Below are 16,041 nucleotides of genomic sequence, written 5' to 3'. Positions count from 1 at the left end.
AGTCAACAATCATTAACGCGCGTCATAAAAGTAAAATGGCCGTAAACCTAGCAGAGTCAGTGCAAGGCTTATAAATGCTTGTGGCGCTTCCCGTGGACATCTATGGAAGCTATGCTGCGCGCGCATCTGCTGTACAGCCTTCCGGGGAAATTACAGTTTATTTCAAGCTTGGGAAAATTATTTTAATTCAAGCTAAATTTTTACAGCTTGATGTAAACTGAGTAACAGGTTGATTTTTCAATCTTGAATTTTCAACTGAACCTAAACTCAATATCCACCTTGAAATAAGCTGTGTAACAGGTTGAGTTTTCAACCTTGAATTTTCAACTGAACCTAAACTCAATATCCACCTTGAAATAAGCTTGAGTGCTAGCTGGGTTAGTATTACAGAGGATAGTATCCGATGGCTAGAGAAATGCTGAGTAATGTCCGTGATAAAACTGATTATTCTCGTCAGTCACTTCAATGCACTGTCTTCTCCGCCCACTTGGTTTTTAATTCAGAAACTGTAATGATGTATGAAATTTGTAGTAGTAATAATGTAATGTAATAACAAGGTTTTTGTGCACCAAGCGCGTATTGCATGGTGAGAATAATAGGCTTACAGAAAATTTTAGATAAAACTTAGGTTTCACAAAACCTTTCGAACAAATATTTTGCTCGACTTCAGTGAAAATATTGGCTTCAAACTAACTACAATTACTTTTGCGTAGCGTATATTGGCATTTTGATTGATGGATGTAATGACGAAGAATACGTATTAACAGCCAGTTAAATTATTTTCGGGAAGTAGGGAATATTCTCGGTCATATTAAAGCGAGCCGTCCGAACAGAACTCTTGGCGACGGCCTACGACTCGCGCGCTGCTGTGCACGCAATATCGCGGAAGTAATTTGCCTCTGTCCGTGGTACGATACAATTATGATGTTTGAAATGTTACTGATGAAAAATATTATTTTAAAGGCAAGAAATCATTTTATTAACTTTATAATTACACCCTGGATACGAAAAAAAATTTACTGAAAAAACACAGAAGTTACACAAAACAAAGAATAAAGATATTGACAGCAGCGTCATGGAGCAACACATAAACATAGACCTCAAGATTTTTTTTTTCTTTTCTTTTAACACTTCCTCCAAAAGAAAAAAAAAATCATGAAATTATTGTTTTGTCTCTTGCATGCCAATTTCTGAACATAGAAAATTCTTCCTTCTCGTTTGAATGCAATATTTCTGAAAAACAGTTTGGATCTTTGAACTCAAGTGCATCAACTTTTGTTGCCATACAAAATTCACCACTTTCCATTCAGGTTGGTTTTCTTCGTTGTCTTTTATTCTTCTGCTGCTCTTCATTAAAAGATTCAGCAGCTTCTGCTTTTAGAAATTCTGTTAATTCTTTATTTTCATCAGATTCACTCGACTCTTGACTTTCTCTAGAATCGAGTGTGCCAATTTTTTCTTGAGTTTGACTTCCTCCAGAAGTGCACAGCCTAGGAGATTTACATTGGTCATCTTTAGATGAATTGGGATCATTAAATTCTTCTTGAGGGACTTCAAATTCAACATGATCACTATGTAAATCACAAACAATTTCTGGATTAAATGTCACATCGTGACTCAACACCACTTTTCTTTTAGATGGAATCCAAACTCTAAACCCATCCTTGTCATTAACATATCCAACAAGTCGTCCAAAAACTGCCTTATCATCAAACTTGGAACGGAATTGTTTGTTAATGTGAACATAGCAGCCTGTGCCAAAAATTCTGAGATGATCAAGTCGTCCTAAAGGACGATTAAACCATAGTTCATAAGGGGTTTTATTTTCAACTGAAGGTTTTCCAGTACGATTTATTAGTTACACTGCTGTGTTACATGCCTCTGCCCACAACCCTTTAGGTAATTTACTCGGATTTAGCGTTGACCGGGCAGCTTCAACAATGGTCCTATTTTCCCGTGCAGCCACAGCATTTTGTTCAGGAGTGTAAGGAGGAGGAATCAGAAGCTCTATTTCCCTGTCTGCAAGCAGTTCACTGACATTCTTATTTTTAGATTCTTTGCCACCATCATATCTAAATTGTTTGACAACATGTCGATTAATTCGTGCTTCATTTAAAAACTGCTCAAGCACAGACACACTTCACTTTTGTGTCTTAAAAAGAAAATTCGACGAAATTTACTAAAATCATCTTTGAAACATACATAATAATGCTTACCTCCAAAAGATTTCGTGCTCATTGGTCCATTGACATCCGCGTGGATTAATTCACCAGTACTGGTAGAGTGTATTGTTCGTGTTTTGAATTGCAGCCTATGCATCTTTCCAACCGCACAGCCGTCACAAAGTTCACTCTTACCCTCTTCCACATTAATGTTCATTCCTTTTAAAATATTCTTCACATGTTGTTTATTTTGATGACCAAACCTTTCATGGTACAGTTGCAATGTTTCGGATGAAGTCATCAAGTTCACATGATTCGTTTTTGCATTTCTAACAACACGCATGTTCAACACATAAAGTCCATTTTTCACATAACCTGTCATAACAATATTGCCATTGACTTGTTTTCGAACACAGACATTATTATAACTAAAATTAGTACTGTAGCCTCTGCAGGCAATGGCTCCCACAGATAACAGATTAGTACTTGCATCAGGGACGTACAAAATATTGTCCATTCTAGCATTGTACCATTTATTGTTTCGTCGAATTTTGATGTAAGCTGTTCCTTGACCGTACACACACATTTTGACATCTTGTTATCCCAATGAAATTACCTGAGGAGCATCAAATTCACTATACGAAACAAAATACTGTTGGTTGGGAGTGATATGATTTGTAGCGCCACTGTCGCAACACCATTTATTTGGGTCACTGTGATTACTGGTACACACACCCATAGCGTATGAAGTAAATACAGCGTCTTCACGTTCTCGCTTCTTCTCTTTTCTTTTATTGCTGTCACGAGTGTTCTGTGGACACTCTGCTGCCCAGTGACCTAATTGTTTGTATATATTACACGGAAACTTCTGTTTTAATTGTGACTTCGTCATCTTTACTTGCTGATTACTTGTTTGCCGTTTTCTTGTTTTAGAAACGACGAAAGCTACACTACCATTAATGTCTTGTTCACGCAGTTCAATAGTTCAGAGTTTTTCAATTAATAAATTCAAGCTTTGCTTTTCTGTCTGTATCGTATCCTCAACATCCTTAAAACTGTCGTAGTCTTTTCCCAGTGTAGACAAAATTCGACCATTTAAGACTCTTTCAGATAGCGTATTTTCTTCATGTTTTGCTAATTCATCGTTCAGGTCCACAAATAATTTTTGCAGTTTGGCCACATGTGCACTAATATCTTCCGTTTCATCACGTTTAACACGGAAAAATGTTTCAATCAACATACTCAAACGCTGAGTACTGCTACGTTCAAATCGGGCGCGAAATTTGTCCCAGATTTCTTTAGCATTCTTGCACGTTAAGACGAGTTCTGCATCAGGTTTACTTAGCGCACTTGCTATAAGACTTGCTGCCTTTGCGTCGTCCTCGTGCCATTCCGCATACGCTTCTTTTTGTGCACTTGTCGCATCTTGCGGCAATTCTACACGATCACGCGTACCGTTAATAATATCTTCTAGTCCATATGAATGCAGCACCATAGAAATATGCCATTTCCATTTGGCCCAGTCCTCAGGTCCTTCAAGCTTATCAATGCTGACCTTATAATCGCCGCTAGCAATCATGTTTCTTTACAGACATAGGCTCATTTCAAATATTGTTTTAATTAAACTATGTTGTTTGCCTTTACACGTGTACTGGGCCCATAACCCGATGAAAAATATTATTTTAAAGGCATGAAAGCATTTTATTAACTTTATAATTACACTCTGGATACGAAAAAAACACATTTACTGAAAAAAAACACAGAAGTTACACAAAAGCAAAGAATAAAGATATTGACAGCAGAGTCATGGAGCAGCACATGAACATAGACCTCAAGGACTTTTTTTCTTTTCTTTTAACAGTTACCAAAAATAATTTTGTAGTTGTCTTAACAACTTTCCCGCGGGAAGTTTCTTCGCAGTCCTACAGAACGAAAAATTCATCAGCGACTACATTTTTCGCTATGCAGCCGGCACAATTTGACACCTCTTATAATATTTTATTTGATATCTCAGAATACTTTTATGTTTCCAAAACAAAAGATGCAGCATATGCATCTTTAAACTTTGAGGATGTTCTTTTTTCAGTCCAGTTACATTAGTGATTCTGTTACCACCACAGATTGAAGTAAAAAATTATTTTTCTCCAAACTTTCTTGTAATGTTAGTTTACATTTTTTCATAGCAGCTGGTGAGAATTTTCGTTTGGAAAGTACTCCATCATATTCTAGAATAAAAATAAACTTGCCCAATATCTTTATTAAAAATTTTTACAAACATTTGAAATTATCGCTACAAAAGAACTGGCAATGATGTAAGATGGAGAGATGACCTTGAAGTCATATTTTCGTGCCAGACATTATAGCTGATATGGGCGCAATAACTCCATTACTTGCAATTCTTTAAGTTCAGCAGCGACTTTGTCCCATAATGCAGTGGGAACAGTTCTGGCCCAGCAAAACTTTGGCTGAGCATTGTCTTTCAGTGTAATATGTGTAACAAAATTGTTAGCTTTGCCAAAACCTTCAGAAAAGAGTTCTGGGAATTCTATTAGCAAGCTAACTACACTGTCTTTTGCATTGAATTCAAACACTGACAACACATTGTCCTGAATGTTAAAGTCGAACAAACCAAGTGAATGAAGACCAAAGATGTTCTCACACTCACATGATTGTAGCACTGTAAAAGTCACTGTTCACATATGCAAGCGATACATAGCAGGCAATGTACATGTTCCAAGAATGGGAATGTCTTGTCCATTATAAGACATCAGTTGTGTGCTAGTTTTAGACAGGCATGGGGAGCCTAACAGTTCACATGTGTGATGATTTAGCGATGTGGCAGAGGCATGCTTGTCCAACTGAAATATCACATGTTTCCCACAAAGAAGTAAATGAACAAAAAGTTTGTTTGGCTGGCATATCATCAAAGAAACTGCACACTTGCTAGTTTTGCTAATGTCTGTTGCAGGCTTGGAATATACTACATTAATGGCATGGACCTTGTGACGAGAGTTTTGTGAGTGGGCTGAATTCTTATGTTTGTTCCTTTGCAAACATACGGATTGCACATGACCTTTCCTACCATAAGCTTAACACTGAGCTTGTTGGGAGGGGCAGTCTAGGCGTCTGTGCCGTGAATAACACCTAGAGCAAGACTTAATTCTGTTTGCCTGTGATGCCTACTGTTTAGCAAACTGCTTACGCGACGTGGAAAGTTGTTTACTCGGCATGGCTAGCATACGCCGCCGGTGCAGAATGGGGCAATCGTGAAGCAAGGGACTCAACCTGGCAAATAGCTGGCTGCACAAATGTATGAGCCGATAAGGCACCAGAATCGTACTGATGTAGTATTTGCACTACCTGCTGAAATGATGGATTGGGCTGTTCTCTGAGTTTGAAATCAGATACATTGTACACAATCACATCACACAACATAACATCTGAATATAAAACACCACAAGCACATTTGAATTTACATTCCTTGTCATACCCTGGTAATATGTTACCCATTCACGATACGGTTGTTCTGATCGTTTTTTGCAATTGAAGAATTGATACCTAGCAGCTACCACATTCACTTGTTGGTCATAACAGTTAGTTAGCGAAGCAAGTGGCGTTAGGAAAAAGTTTTTGAATTAATCTGAACACTTCACTTCCTACTGTGGACAGTAGGTAGGGAAGTTTCACAGTACCGGCAACATTGTGGGCTAGTAGGTGTGCCTCAAATTGGTGTAACCACTCGAGCCATTCTTCTTCTTGTTCACAGAACTGTCAAAAAGGTGGTATAGCAGCTATAGTAGGCAGTGCTTGTTCCATCGGACGTGTTGCGTTGATTAGTAACTGCTGCACTATGTTGAGTAGTGCAGAAATCTGCTGCATCTGAAACTGAAACATCTGCATTAGCTGTGTGGCATCTAATGCTTGTGGCTGTGGCGTATGAGCAGGGGGCGGGACAGGTGGGGTGGCCATGTTGGAAGACAGAAATGTAACAAAGAGACAAAAATATGTGTAAAGAAAGTTCCTGCAACTCCTACCTGAAAACACTGATTAGCAAAAACGACAAGAAACTGTTAACGCAAATGAGTGCCCCTGAAAGTAAAGACAAGAGAGAATTAAGACGCCAGCACATCAAAAAAAAAAAAAAAGTCTGTGGCCATCAGGCACGGGGTTCAGAGGAGGCTCGTCACCAAATGTTGAGTCCTCATCGCCAAATGTGGGGTCCTGCCCACTCATCTCGTATAGGGTGCCTAAAGGATGTTGCATTCCCGAAATGCTATACAACAATTCAAGCAGATAACATTAACAGTTTTATTTAAATAAGCAGATTGACAATACTTAACTTTATATGTAGAAGAAGTGTCGCAAGTGATGGGCGACATACAAACAGTAATGTTCTTCGCTATAAACAAAGTCCAAACAAGCAGTGGATATCGATCACTAATAACTGATATTGTAGCACTCTCTGCTAGACCATGCTAATAACTGTCCCTTAATGTCTGTCTGAGGCTGGCAGCAGTGGCGCTTATATTCACTTCAGCTAGATGCCACTTCTATCGTGGTGATGTCCTGGTCAGTGCGCTATTGGCCCACATCGTTTCACCTCCTTCTCTGGTCTTGCATTCTTCTTCTTTGTTCCAGCGCTTGTGGTTACGCCAGAACAGACAGAATCATATTTTCATTTTTCCGTGCTGTATCGCTTGTTACTGGACCATGTGGAACTGTGTAGCACAGGCCATAGCAATAGTACTTTGTTGAGGATGAAATAATGTTTTTTTTAAACATGTGGAAGACTGCATACATTGGCAGAATAATGATATTGTCTAACCATTCTGTCTATGAATATTTAAAAAAATCACTATTCTTTAACACGGGTCAGGAGGCGTTAAGATCACAGTGTAACCATAGCTATCGTATTAAGAGGAGACCTAAGTTTGACTGAAGTAGTAAAAAAACAAGGAAAAACGCTTTCAGCAACAATGCTTCGTTTTTCACAATGTGTATCAACAGTGTATAAAAATAAACCATAAAGTAATAGTATTTCTTACAACATCGCTGTTTTCATCAAAAAAGCTCTTCCTCTATCTAAAACAGATCTCTGACACACACAGCATACAAGGAAAGGGGAGATTCACATTTAACATGAGCAGCAATATATATGTAGGGTAAAACAGTAGTCCCATTTCTTATCAGAAGAAGATTTTACACAGGTGAGCATTATCATAAGCTCTCACAATATTATTTTTTACTGTGATGCTGTCAGAACACCTGATGGATGTTTAATATCAGTTGCATACATTGCAGTAACTTTTGCATCTCTGATCTGACAAATATTAGCCACAAAATCCCTAACCTTCACAAGTTGCCCAAACAGGCATTTGGAAAACCACACAGCATGTTCAACCCATGGTTTAAGAATTTCATCCCAGTATTTCAACCCTCCACCGAATGGAAGGACACATTGGTGTTTGTTTAAATATACATGTTGCAATTATTCGCATACTACCCCGGTAGTTTGCCTCCCTAAAATGCAGAGCAACGACATGAGCTGGAAGTGATGTCTATATGCTAGGTACATGCGAACACACACATAGGCTCACCTCCCACCCCCAGCCTAGTGCGGTCTTTGTGAGCGAACATACGTTCCTCTGTAGAAACGCTTCAGCAGTTATTTTTTTTAGCATAATCACATAATTTAGGGGACCTGATAGTTATGTCATGCACAAAAGGTGTGGGAAATAAATTGTCTAATGCTGAATATCCGTATAATTTATTATATTACCGCAATGTGGCAATTGATTGAGTGACATTTTTATGTTGGTCTTCCTGGAGAGGGTAGCTATTTGTAGACTACTAGGAAAAAATTTTTAAACTATACATAGCAATGGTGTGAAGATATATTGCAGAAATTTTTATACATTCACAGCTAAATTTTTACGTGTGTCCTCTCGAAAAATCGGATAAATTACCCCAGAAATGTAAATAGTGTCACACATTGAGGTGCCAGCTAGAAATATATGGTGGTGGTATTCTGCAGACCCATATCAGTGAAATATCAGCAAAACTTGTATTTATGTGTATCTTCTTGGAAAATCGATAAAATTGTCCCAAACATGCAAATAGCGTCATGCACTGAGGTGCCTGTAGGATATGTATCGTGGTGGTATTCAGAAACCTAATATTCACTTGTATATTGTTAAAAAGTGTGGAGAATCAGTAATCTAGCGATAAATTTGTGTCTTCCTAGAAAATCGGTAAAAATTAGCCACGAAACCGTAAATACCATCGTGTGTTGCAGAAATACGGGGGTTGCCGAAAAAGTCGTGAAAACTAGGCCAATTCCGGTGGGTGCTCTTACCATGCTGGAAATGTGAAATAGTACTTGAATTTACTGATGCTGCTGCTGCTCCAGTGAGGTACTGATGAAGAATAACTGTCAAGGGATGGTGGGAGGACACTAAGAGGTGGTTGGGGTGGTGTTGGGGACATGGCCGATAGATGGTGGTGAGCTTCATAAATTACCAACATAAAAATGACAGCTATCACTTTAAGCTTAAAGCTTTGAACACCTGAGTAAACATGAACCAACACCGCCCTCTTGCTTATAAATTACAGTAATTATCTTGACAGTTATTGACCATTAACTGACAGTATCATGACAGTACTTGGCATTAATTATGTCATAAATAAACAAGACCGAAACTAGGGCAACTGAACAGTTTGTTTACCTGAGGAGAACAGTAGGTTCTTTGTTCTGAAATGCATTTATGTCCACTACTAAGAGTGACCTAGAAGCAGAAAATAAAGAAAGAGAAGAAAAAAATAAGAAGGAAACATGAAAAGCAGCAGAAGAAAAGGAAGGCAGTAAAAAACACTGTGTGAAGAGCATGAATCCCAATCCTGAAAAAGCTCATTTCAATAATAACAGTGAAGACGGAATGTGCACGTACTGCGAAGAAAAATTTTCAAATTCAGGGTCAGAAGAGCAGTGGATTCATTGCTAATTGTGTTCCCTTTTGGCTGTACAGGCATTGAGAAACACAGTTTCACTTTTATTTGTGAAAAGTGTAAATAATTTAATTTGAATCATTTTTTACAATAAAATTTATACAGTTCTTTGTTAAAATCGTTTTTATCCCTTATTTTTGAGTTTAAATCAGAATGGCCACTTTGCCCACTCATGTTGGATAAAGTGGCCATTTTGCCACTTTCTGAAAACTGAATTGTTTAAAGTACTTAATTTGGTCCTCAAGAATTAAAGTGTTCGATATTGTACTTCAGCAGTTACCGATTATAATCACCGACTTTTATGCAATTCTGTCTATTGTAATTCAGGTTAAAAAAGAGAAATATATTAGCCTGGCGGCTTTGCGTGGCTGTCCCCTACATTAATGTTTGCAAAACATACTCAAAGAGCACAGTCAAGATCCCTAGTACTTAAATACCTCAAGTGAATGATCTCACTTATGATTTTTCTTTCATAATTTGATAATTATTCCTACATTCTGTCTGTTTGATGTCCAAAAAATTATACCTAGTAACTGAGTAAACATATGTGCAATAAGTTACTTTAAGGCAATTATTGTTACATTCTTGTGCTAGAACCCTTAGATCGAGCTCTTCCAACAAGTGCCTTATGGGCTGTAGCACTCACGCTTTCTGAGGGAGCTGTGGTAGTGAACAGAGCTGGCATCAAGCCCACTAGTACTCTGTGGACACAAGTAGACAGTGGTGCCTCTGTCTTCTCGTGGATTTGTAGTTGTGAAGTCAGCAAAAATGTGTAGTCACGGAAGCCTGCTGCCTGCATGATTAGAAGGAACATATCTCCTAAGTGAAAGTGATAGTGTGTCATGAAACACAATTCAAACCGTAACTGCAATCACCTTCATGCAGCTGATTACAATCGTATTTAACACAAAGCTCGCCACAAACTGCTTTCCAGTTTGGAGAGCAACATAACGTAAGTTAAAAAAAATACTGCAATACTGCGATTGAGGATTATTTAGGACTGTAAAAATACTTCTTGTACTACTGTAACACGTTTATTCATTTCATCTCAATGCTGCTGAAAAAAAGCCTGAATGAAGCAGTAATTTGTGCAAGTTATAAAGTAGCTCATGTCGAAGCACTGAGTGGCAAACCATTGTCTATGATATCTGTAGATAAGTCATGTTTGGCTGCAGAAGCAGAATGTTTAGTTCCACGGAGTTTGTAACCTTTGAAGGCATTCGTCTCTCAAAGAAAACGTCTTTCTGTCGAACCCCGAACATGGGAGCTTGTTTAGAGGCAAACATGGAAATGAGCGTATGGCATCGTTGGCCAGGAGGCCCTGTCCGGGGAAGTTCGGCCGCCAAGTGCAAGTCTTATTTTAGTCGACGCCACATTGGGCGACGCCACATTGCGCGCCGGTGATGAAAAATGAAATGAAACGATGATGAGGGCAACACAACACCGCAAAACTCAGGAATAAAATCGGAAGTTTAGTAGCATGTTCCCTCGCACTCTAGAAGAGTAGTGATAAATCTGATTGTGTGGAACTCATTGTTTTTGTACACAGTATGGACAAGCAAATGCAAGTTATGGAGTTGCAGCTAGCATGGGGCCACAGGATTACACTAAAACAGGGCTCATTTTTTGAAGCTGTGATGTACACAGAATGAACTTGCGTGGGAAAACCCTCATTCTGTGGCCACAGGTGGTGCACCACAAATAATTGGACCTTATAAAGGTTTCGTATCTTGCTTAAAAATACACTTAAAGGCGCCTTTGGAAAGGATACCTGCAATTCACACTGTTTCCCTCATCGGGAGGCAATGTGCACTGAAACTATGGAACTTTGTCACGCAGTGGACATTGTCATGAAGTGTGCGAATTTTGCATGAAGGCTCAGTGTCAACTGTCGTCAGTTCAAAGAGTTTCTTCGAGATACTGAAGGAAGTTGTATATTGAGATATGCCTTACCACAGCACTGTTCACTGCACCAACAGATTAAGGTTCTTGACCCTTTTTCAATTCATGACGAAATTCGTTTCTAGACAGAGAAAGAAAAGAAACTCCTTGCCTCAGAGAACCAAAAGGAATATCAGATCTTGCTTTTCTGGCTGCTATAACGATGCACCTAAACACACCAATTGTGTCATTGCAGTCGAAAGATTTGTTGATAGTAAAAAAAGTAAAGTTGTATGGCTTGGATGGCTGTAAGACCCTGAAGGGCAGCAGGTTCAACTGTCTGAGTGGAAAGTTTTTTCCTACCCTCCACGCCCAAAGGCACATCTCTTCACAAAGTTAGCTCCATTTATTTGAGATACGAATAGGGAAGAGAAATCTGAAGTTCTTCACCCACCTTCGTTCTCTAAATTAATCTGCTGATATCTCATTTGTAAATTACCAACCTATAATTAATCAAATAATAAATAATTTCGAGTCACAGCTCGAAGAACAGATTTTTTTAGAGAAAGAATAGCAGTTTCTTAGTACTCTTTTACCTGACTTACAAAATTCAATGTTGCTAAAGGACAGGTACTGCAATTATTTGAATTTGTCCCAATATTATCCTAATTTAAACACAGAAACATGTCTGAGGCCATGTAGGAATTCAGCTGGGATTATGTCCACGTTCGAGCCAACATACTGCTGTGAGCAGCCATTCTCTGCGATAAAGACGACTGAAAACAAGGAATGGTCATAGCTTCAGGAAACTTAAGTGAAGAGTATGCTGCAGCAAACAAGATAACAGCTAACAGAAGTGCACTTACTTCACAAATAGTTCTGTAAAAAAAATAAAATAAAAAGCATCAATAAATTATTTGACATTTTAGCATCCTGATGCTGCCCCCTTTGCAGCAGCAGAACTCCACGAAAAGAAGAACTAAGAACGTGGACATGGGAAAGGAGCTCCAGACAGTGCACCACTACACCAAACTGAAAATGGAATTCAAAGGACACTGATAATAGTGAGTGTGGACCACAGAGGGAACATCTACGAATAGAACTCCTCCAGGGCGAAAACTGAACAATAGTGCACAAATGGGTGCACTGGACTGAAGAGGGAGCACTTAAGAACGTTCCTGATGGGACTGCACCACAGCGAGAACACCTGCAGCAACATGGACCGACAATAGAACGCTAGTAAATGGACATATGCACTGGTCTGAATACAGAACGACTAAGGACACTACAAGTGGGACTGGACTGCAGCCGGTATGCCTGGAACTGGCCATGGTGGGGCCTGGACTGTAGATATAAATACTGTACCCGTTCTACTTTGCAAACGTCGCCAGACACTTTTGGGCAACGGTAGCTAGGGCATCTTTGCTGCTGAGTGCTCCACTGTTTTATGCTGAGAGATGTGTTTGCCCAGTGATGTTTGCATGACTCTAGCAAATTTTCGTGTTGCTGTTCTAACAGCGAAAAGTAAATTTGTTATATTGACACTGTGCTTACCATCATGCGCAAGGGCAGATGCAACGTTAAGAGGAGAAAGTTCAAGTAGATGAAATGTCCCTCGGTGACTCTGCCTGAGTCTATCAAATCACTGGACAATCGATGAACAGCCACCGGCAGAGACGCTAGCGTCTTCCAAGTTTCGTCTATCATCGGGTGACCATCCAGTGATTTGGTAGATGGCTCTGAGCACTATGGGACTTAACTGCTGTGGTCAACAGTCCCCTAGAAGTTAGAACTACTTAAACCTAACTAACCTAAGGACGTCACACACATCCACGCACGAGGCAGGATTCGAACCTGCGACCGTAGCGGTCGCGCGGTTCCAGACTGTAGGGCCTAGAACCGCTCAGCCACCCCGGCCAGCAGTGATTTGGTAGACTCTGTCACTAGGCCTGCGATGATGATGAACCACCGCACACAGAGACGTTGATTCCCCTTCTCTCTTTCTAAATCCAATACCATGTTGAGAAACGCATGGAGCTCCTTGGCACAATGTAGTGTATTGCAAGTAGTGATATCGCCATAAAGTGCCCAGATAACGACACTCTTCGCGAGGTGCAAGTCGAAAACTGTAGCGATTATAAGGCCCTCTCCCCTCTCCTCGACTAATACGTCCCTGCACCGGAGAACTTGTGGCAGAAGAAGAAGATGATGATGATGTCAGGTAGGGTACTTCTCAGAGGGTTTCTGTGGCTATGCAACGAAGAAATGGTCAGCAAAGGATTGCTCCAGGCTAGGTTCAGAGATGTGGTAGTCCAGTTACACAACAGGGCAGTAAGCAGAAGCCATTGCTGTTCATCTTGGCGGTGGACAGAACGGAGAACCGACGACAGAAGAAGGATGCTGACAAAGTCTTCGTGCTGCACAAGCTGCGTGGCTGCCATGTGCAAGTAGAACCGCCCCCTGTGGGACTTGGTAAGAAGCCTCAGTGCTTCAGGCCACAAAAAGAGAGGCATATGGCCAAACATTGCGACAATCAGGCAAACAGGGCAGTCACGGTTGCTCACTGAAGAAGGATGATTGACCAACGTGTGCTCGCTGCTGTAAACCCCATTTCATAAACTGGTGCAGTTGCGAGGCCTTCTCAAGCCTGATTAGCACCAGTAAAATGATGCAGTGTACGTCCCAGGAGAGATCAGCAGAAGCTGATCAAACCGAGAAGAAATGTTCACGAAGACTAGGAAGACTAGGCAAAACTGCAGCTTTGCCCCCAGAGAAGTGCAATGGCAAGCCAACAGTTTCGTGTTGGTGATATTGCGGCTATGTTCTGATTACTTAGTTTTATGTTCCAGTTGCAATCTAATTAAAAAAGTCATCATCCTCCTAGATTCAAAAAGAAATGTTGGACCACATTTATGTGGATATGGACGACTAAGTAGTGGTATAATATCTACCCTATTCCGTTCGTTGTATAATCCAGTGATTTCGCCACTGTTGATCAAAGTGGCGAGTAAAAATTATTTATTTTGGGTGCCCTGAGATGAATATATAGACAACTGGAAAACTCATTAAGAGCCTCTGTTAGGACTTAAGTAAATTCCGCTATTGATGTTTCTGTACTACTTCTATATCTGAATATAGATTGGGATTTCATAACCGTTTCTGTCTTTGAAAACGAAGATACTAAATTATGTTTTCTATGTCTATGACAACACTCTGGCTTGCTTTAAGCACTCAGGAAAGATGCCTGATCTGAATGACTCATTTATAATATCATATGCTATCTATGCATTTCTTGGGCATACACATTGGATTTTTATATAAACCTGAGGATTTTTTATTATTTAGCCTGCACACTATGCTTCTGACTTCCTTCTCTTTTAGCAGGTAACAAAATCATTGAGTTGTTTAAGTTGCTTCTGGCATGCAATTTATATGATTCTGGAGAATTTTACTGTAGTTTTGTTGCAGTTTTGGTGAAATACCTGTTTGTACTATTGATCAGTTTTTTGGGTTACAAATTATTGCTCCTCTATCTTTTATTTGGAATTTATTTCCTTCTGTTGCAAGTTATCAGAACAGTAATTGCAATTATCTTTTCTTACTTAAAGTATGGGGGACATGTGGGAGAGTACTGTTGTACTTTTAACCTACATGTTATGTACATTAAAGGCAGCCCTGTTTAAAATCTACAGCATCATAACTTTTCTTTAATTGTGGTTGAAGGTAGGCATAATGTTGCTCAGTCAGAGGAACTCTGTAGAGTGTGATTCTAATTTTATTAGGTAAGTAATACAATGTCATGTGACCTGGAAGGAAATGTTGAAGGTGTTCCTCCATGATTGAAGGCAATAATTCTGTTCTGTGCACCTGAACACTCACTCCATATATATATTCCTATCCGTCACTTACCATGCGGTTTGATATTAAAGAGCCATGATATGCTAAAAATTTACCCCCATGTAGCTGACTTTCTTCTTGAAATAAATGAATTCACTAAAGGGAAGATACAAATATAGCATTCAGGGCTATTTTTATGTCTTTGATGTTTTTAGCTACTATTCTAGAGTTCCTTATTGTATGTGTTTTTGTTATATGTATAAATATTAGTAATTTTATTAAATTTTTAATTTCTTGGTTATGTAGTATGTGGGATGATTAACATTGTCTACTATGGGATATGTAGGAACAAATTGTTTGTGTAAGTTAGGGTGTCCACAGAGCTTTGGTGTTCTAGGGTTCATTGGGATACATATCCTTTTTTCATATTCTGTAAGCACTGTGTGAGATCTTTTTATGATTTTCTTGGTGGGGGCTACAAATTTGTTTGTGGTGTTTCTATTGATTTTTGTGATAACATAAGTACCAAAGAAATCGTTAACTTTTTGTATGCAGACATTTTTATTTATGATAGCTAGACTGGGCCACTGTTATTCGTTAATAGTAGCTTTTACCAATTTTGAGCTCTCTTTATGTTGTGTTCACTATTATGAGAGTGATTTCACTCTGTTGCTATATACATAAGTTTTTTAAGTCTAGTCATACTTTTGCAGATGCAATTAGTTGTTTTTGTTGAGTATTGTGTAATCTAGGTTCGATGGTATGATAAAAATGGAAAGGAGATATTATGTTGTTAGTTTTTGAAACGGGGTATTATTTTTCCACGAGGCATTTGATTTTATTTTTGTATGTGGATCTGATCTTAGGCTGATCTTATGAACATAGGTATTTATAAAATGTGACATAATGTGAAAAATTAATAGAGTAGTATTGTTACTTAATTTTAGGTGAGCCACATACATGTCTTGATTTAGGTGTTCCTTATAAGACAGTTTATTGCAGATTTCTCGTTGCATCCATAATTTTGCCCCATATTGTCTGAAATCTTGATGTTGATGTAGGCTGGGATGAGTTTCTTCTTTAGGCAAACCTTACTGAAATTCACACTTTCGATGAATTTTACCATTTTTATTCTTATCCTTAAGTATTTCAAAAA

This window comes from Schistocerca piceifrons, chromosome 4 (assembly GCF_021461385.2).
Source record: "Schistocerca piceifrons isolate TAMUIC-IGC-003096 chromosome 4, iqSchPice1.1, whole genome shotgun sequence".
Lineage (NCBI taxonomy): Eukaryota > Metazoa > Arthropoda > Insecta > Orthoptera > Acrididae > Schistocerca > Schistocerca piceifrons.
The sequence above is the reverse complement of the archived record's forward strand: the minus strand, read 5'-3'. Positions refer to the sequence as shown.